Here is a 6,641-nt window from a genome sequence, read left to right as displayed (position 1 = left end):
GTTGTGACCTGAAATTCAAAGGGAAAAAAGCAGGTTAGAAGCTTCTAAGGTTCAAGTGCACAAGAGTCTACAAAATGAATTCTGTTATTTCTTTGCCAAATTTCCTTCCATCTTTTTTTTATCTTAAAACATTTTTTTATTGTAGCCAAATAATACATATAATGTAAAATTTCCCATCTTGTCCTTTTTTTTTTTTTTTTTCTCAAGACAGGGTTTCACTCAGTCGCTTAGGCTAGAGTGCAGTAGTGTGATTACGCCTCACTACAGCCTTGACCTCCTGGGCTCAAGTGATCCGCCCGCCTCAGCCTCCCAAGTAGCTGGGACTACAGGTGCACATCTCCATGCCCGGCTAATTTTTAAATTTTTTTGGAGAGAGGGAGTTTTGCCCTGTTGCCTAGACTGTTCTCGAACTCTTAGGCTGAAGGGATCCTCTCATCTTGGCCTACAAAAGCACTGGGGTTACAGGCGTGCACCACTGCCCCCAACCTGCCGTTTTTCAGTATATTCAGCACGTTCACAATTCTGTACAACCGTCACCATCTATCTCCAGAGCTCTTTTCATCATCCCAAACTGCATCCCTCTATCTTTTGGCACTTGCAAAATATTATATTTTCCATCTCTTCAGTCACTGGACAGACACTAGGTGAAGTCCATGATGCTGTTCCAAAATCTGAGTGGCCTCGTCAGCCCACTACACACAGGAAGCCCTTCAGCGAGATGCTCGGGGGTCAGAATTCTCGGGCCAGACCGGGTGCGATGGCTCACACCTGTAATCACAGCACGTTGGCAGGCCAAGGTGGGCAGACTGCTCAAACTCAGGAGTTCGAAACCAGCCAGAGCAACATGGCAAAACCCTGCCTCTACAAACAAATACGAAGATTAGCCAGGTGTGGTAGCGTGCACCTGCATGTAGTCCCAGCTACTTGGGAGGATGAGGTGGGAGGATGGCTTGAGCCCAGGACATCAAGGCTGCAGTGAGCTGAGATTATGAGACTGCTCTCCAGCCTAGGTGACAGAGTCAAACGTTATCTCAAAAAAAAAAAAAAAATTATTGGGCCATCTGGACATGGGGGCAGGGCTCATCTGTTGATCACCCAGCTAAGCAGAGGCACCAGTGTCATCCAATAACAAGAGCACCAAGGCCTCGCAGATGCCACAGGGGCGCAACACCACGAGAGGAGGAAAGGGGAGCTAAGATGAGAGAGGAGAGGGTCAGACTCAGCATCCAGAGTGGCTTTCACACATGGTCAGGGGAGCCACTCACCAGCCACCTGCACCTATGCAAAACCAGTACCAGAAAGGGACCTGCTCCTGTGTGGTGCCCACATTGCCTGCTCGGCACCATCTTCAAGCTTTGAATTATTACCCTGAAGAGAATCTAAAATGGCATCTAAAATATGCAAAGCCATGGGCATGAAGAGTGCTCTACAGTTGCTTGGTTGGGTAAGGGGGTGGGACCTACTGCAAACAGGTGCCAGAGAACATTCTGGGAGTTATAAAAGCTATTAAAAAATTAAAAAGCCAGGCACGGTGGCTCGTGTCTATAATCTGAGCACTGCGGGAAGCCAAAGCAGGCGGATCACTTGAGGTCAGAAGTTCGAGACTGGCCTGACCAACATGGTGAAACCCTGTCTCCACTAAAATACAAAAATTATAGCCGGGTATGGTGGCTCATGTCTGTAATCCCAACTACTTGGCAGGCTGAGGCAGGAGAATCACTTGAATCCAGAAGGTGGAGGTTGCAGTGAGCCGAGATCATGTCAGTGCACTCCAGCCTGGACAACAAAAGCAAAACTCTGTCTCAAAAAAAAAAAAAAAAAAAAAAGCCAGGAGTGGTGGCGCACACCTATAATCCCAGCTAATTGGGAAGCTGAGGCAGGAGAATCACTTGCACCAGGGAGGCAGAAGTTCTAGTGAGCCAAGATCGCTCCACTATACTCCAGCCTGGGTGGACAGAGTGAGACTCTGTCTGAAAAATAAAAAATAAAATAAAATGACAGCCAGAAGATAAGTATTACCAGAGCTGGGGAGACTGACTGCAGAAGGGGAGGAGGGCCTCTGGGGGTCTGCGAGTGCCCTGCATCCGGACTGGGGTGGTGTTCACAGGGTGTGCACACATTGGCAAGACTCCAAGCTGCTCACTTACCACGGGTGCAGGTCACTCCATGCAGGTTACACTTTGATAAACAAAAACAGGCAGAAAGAAAGGGTTTTTTCTTCCCTTGAGTTCATGGTGTTTGAGAGCTAAAATTCAGTTAGGGAGGGAAACAAGGCCAACTAGACTAGCGCGAGGGCCTAGCTGGGACCCTCCCGAGTCCAGGCACTCACCCGCCCAGCTTCCGGCCATAGGTGATCGCCTCCTCCACCAGCTCCTGGTAAGCGGGCATCTGCGCTGCGGCCAGGATCAGGGACGGGTTGGTGGTAGCATCCTGGGGCTTGTACTCGTCGATGGCTAGGGAAATAGTTTTCAAAAGCCAAAGTAAGTGAAGCGCTTGCCTCCAACTGGAAACACGTGAAGGAACCCTATAAGTCCCCAGGATGTTAGGGGAGTCCAGAGCATTTCCCAAAGTGGGGTCCAGCCACACTTCTCTCACATTCCTGGTCACCGAAGGTTCATCAAGATGCGGCTGTTTGCACAATGATGAAACAACAAGCACTAAGTGCCCAGAGATCAAATATGCCCCTGCAAGAGCTGACTTGCAACAGCATGGGAGTGAGAGGTGAGACAACTGGGAGAACGCTGGCCGTAGGAAAATATGCTTCCCGCTGCTGTACCACCACAAGGAGGCGCACGGTCTAGAGTCAGTGACCCACCTGTGAACACCGATCTTCTGGGCTGGGTCATCATCACCACGCCCAGCTAGAACAGAGTCAAAAAGTCAAGGGGAAAAGCACTCAGGGTACACAGCATTGCTCCAAAAATAATTATCTGCAAGCCTAGCTGCTGAAGCAGCCTCTAACCTGAAATCAGTTTATCTAATAGTTGCTGAACCGCACTGCTGCAACTTTAAGACTAATTTTACCCACTGCCATCACTCACCAATCATTCTTTTTAGGTTTCATAAAAAGACTAAATTAGCCAGGTGTGGTAGTGCATGCCTGTAGTCTCAGCTACTCAAGAGGCTGAGGCAGGAGGATCGCTTGAGCCCAGGAGGTTGAGACTACAGTGAGCCGTGATTATGCCACTACACTCCCACCTGGGCCAGAGAGCAAGACCCCATCTCTTAAGAAAATAAATTCAGGCCGGGTGCAGTGGCTTACACCTGTAATCCCCACATTTTGCGAGGCCAAGGCTGGTGGATTGCCTGAGGTCAGGAGTTCGAGACCAGCCTGGCCAACATGATGAAACCCCGTCTCTACTAAAAATACAAAAATGAGATGGGCATGGTGGCACATGCCTGTAATCCCAGCTACTCAGGAGGCTGAGGCAAGAGAATCGCTTGAACCCAGGAGGTGGAGGTTGCAATGAGCCGAGATCACACCACTGCACTCCAGCCTGGGTGACAGAGACTCTGTTTCATAAATAAACAAACAAACAAAGAAATAAATATCGCATTCAGTAGCTTCTGCCGGTAACTTGACAAAACCTGATCTAAGAATCCTTTTCGTTGGAGTGGGCAACTTTGACAACGTCTCAAGTTTTTGTTCAAATTGTACTGGTGATCAAAGTTGACATTCTCTGCTTTAATAAACCCAGTCATAAAATGCTACTTAGTGGCTGGGCACAGTGGCTCACACCTGTAATTCCAGCACTTTGGGAGGCTGACGGGGGTGGATCACTTGAGGTGAGGAGTTCGAGACCAGCCTGAGATTGTGCCACTGCACTCCAGCCTGGGCAATGGAGTAAGACTCTGTTGCAAGGACAAAAAAAAAAGTTGTTTTCTTCAGAGTAACCAACTAAACAGTTCAAAAAGTCCAAACTTGTAGCCACTGAGTAGCTTTCTTTCTTTTTGAGAGTCTCACTCCGTCATTCAGGCTGGAGTGCAGTGGAACGATCTCGCCTCACTGCAACCTCCTCCTCCAGGGTTCAAGTGATTCTCCTACCTCAGCATCCTGAGTAGCTGGCACACACCATGACACCTGGCTAATTTTTGTATTTGTATTTTTTTATGTTTTATTTTTTTCTGAGATGGAGTCTTGCACCGTTGTCCAAGCTGGAGTGCAGTGGCGCAATCTCAGCTCACTGCAACCTCCGACAGCCAGGTTCAAGCAATTCTCCTGCCTCAGCCCCCTGAGTAGCTGGGATTACAGGCACGAGTCACCATATCAGGCTAATTTTTTTTTTTTTTGTATTTTTAGTAGACAGGGTTTCGCCATGTTGGTCAGGCTGGTCTCGAACTCCTGACCTCAGGTGATCCACCCGACTTGGCCTCCCAAATTGCTGGGATTACAGGCGTGAGTCACACTGCGCCCAGCCTCTGAAGAAACAAACTGAACTGTGTTACTCTGCTCTCATATCAGAATAATCAACACAGAGGATTTCTGTGACCAAATGTGTGGGGGTTTCTCCCCATACACCAAACAAGCAATTAATTCTTCAGTGGATACCAACTGGGTGTCCTCCAATTCAACTCCAACCCTGTCTACCTGGAGACAGCCTCAGATCCCACAGGTTGAGGGCTTAGTCCCATCCAACCATTCTCCACTTCCCACCGGCCACAAGTCTGGGCTCCAGAACTTCTGATCCACTGGCCTCAAGTTGGAGGTGCCAACTTGAATTAACCTTCGTGTTCAGTTAATTTCTGGAGCAGATCACAGAAGTAAGGGAAACATTTACTTACACGTACTGGCTTATTATACAAAGGACACAGAGGAAGAGATGCATAGGGCAAGGCATGTGAGAAGGGGCACGGCGCCTCCATGCCCGCCCTGGGTGCACCGCCCTTCAGGAGGCTCCATGTGTTCAGGTATCTGGAAGCTCCCTGAACCCTGTCCTCTTGGGCCTTTTATGGAGACTCCACTGGAGAGACATGACTGAAGTATGGGCAGCCCTGTTGAATTATTATCATCTAATGAGCAAGGAAACCCAGCAACACCTCTCTGTTCACATTTTTTTTTTTTTGAGACGGAGTCTCGCTCTGTCACCCAGGCTGGAGTGCTGTGGCCGGATCTCAGCTCACTGCAAGCTCCGCCTCCCGGGTTCCCGCCATTCTCCTGCCTCAGCCTCCCCAGTAGCCGGGACTACAGGCGCCCGCCACCTCGCCCGGCTAGTTTTTTGTACTATTTAGTAGAGACGGGGTTTCACCGTGTTCGCCAGGATGGTCTCGATCTCTTGACCTCGTGATCCGCCCGTCTCGGCCTCCCAAAGTGCTGGGATTACAGGCTTGAGCCACCGCGCCCGGCCTCTGTTCACATTCTTACTGTCCTCTGTGCAACATTCCTTCCTCCAGGGTATGTGGTGGGACCCCTTCTGAAATGAGGGTCTTAGGACCCACAATTAGAAAAGCAAGTAGAGGGCCAGGCGCAGTGGCTCACGTCTGAATCCCAGCACTTTAGGGGGCTGAGGCGGGCAGATCACGAGGTCAGGAGATCAAGACCATCCTGGCTAACACAGTGAAACCCCGTCTCTACTAAAAATGCAAAAAACTAGCTGGGCGTGGTGGCGGGCACCTGTAGTCCCAGCTACTTGAGAGGCTGAAGCAGAAGAATGGCGTGAACCTGGGAGGCGGAGCTTGCAGTGAGCCTAGATCACGCCACTGACTCAACCCTGGGTGAGAGCGCGAGACTCCACCTCAAAAAAAAAAAAAAAAAAGAAAAGCAAGTAAAGAATTTCTTTACGGACAGCTCCAAAACAGAAAGAAAGGCAGGAAAGATTCCTCCCTTGGAGAGAGAAAGGAGCAAGTGAGAGAGGAGAAGGTCAGCGACGGAAATTCTGTTTTCCGAGGCCTGCTCCTGAGGCCTAGAGTGCCCCAACATTGTAACAGGACTATAGGAGTTATGAGACAGGAACTGTGCACACACGCATGCATGCATGCACACATAACAATTACCTTCAAATGAGGTTCATGGTTTATTATTATTATTGTTATTTTGAAATGGAGACTCGCTCTGTCACTCAGGCTAGAGTGCAGCGGCGCAATCCCGGCTTACTGCAACCTTCATCTTCTGGGTTCAAGCAGTTCTCTCACCTCAGCCTCTCAAGTAGCTGGGATTACAGGCACTTGCCACCATAACCGGCTAATTTTTTGTATTTTTAGTAGAGATAGGGTTTCACCATGTTGGCCAGGCTGGTCTCGATCTCTTGACCTCAGGTGATCCACCCGCCTCAGCCTCCCAAAGTGCTGGGATTACAGGCATGAGCCACTGAGGCTAGCCCCAACTTTCTCATGTTCTTTGGACAGATCGAAGACCACCCAGTCTGCTTGAATTGCAATTATTTCTTCCCAAATAAAATGTTAAATTTAGAGATTTGTCACTACATTTTGACTTCAACACAGATACCACATGGTTATCTTCAACAAGGACTGTTAGCTGGGAGTGGTGGCACACACCTGTAGTCCCAGCTACTTGGGAGGCTGAGGTGGGGGAAATCACCTCAGCCCAGGAGGTCAAGGCTGCGGTGAGCCGTGTTGCACCACGTGACTGCACCACTGTACAGCCTGGGTGACAAAGCAAGACCCTGTCTCAAAAAAAAAAAAAA

The sequence above is a fragment of the Mandrillus leucophaeus genome, unplaced genomic scaffold (genome assembly GCF_000951045.1).
Source record: "Mandrillus leucophaeus isolate KB7577 unplaced genomic scaffold, Mleu.le_1.0 Scaffold435, whole genome shotgun sequence".
Taxonomy (NCBI): Eukaryota; Metazoa; Chordata; class Mammalia; order Primates; family Cercopithecidae; genus Mandrillus; species Mandrillus leucophaeus.
This window is presented reverse-complemented; position numbering follows the sequence as displayed.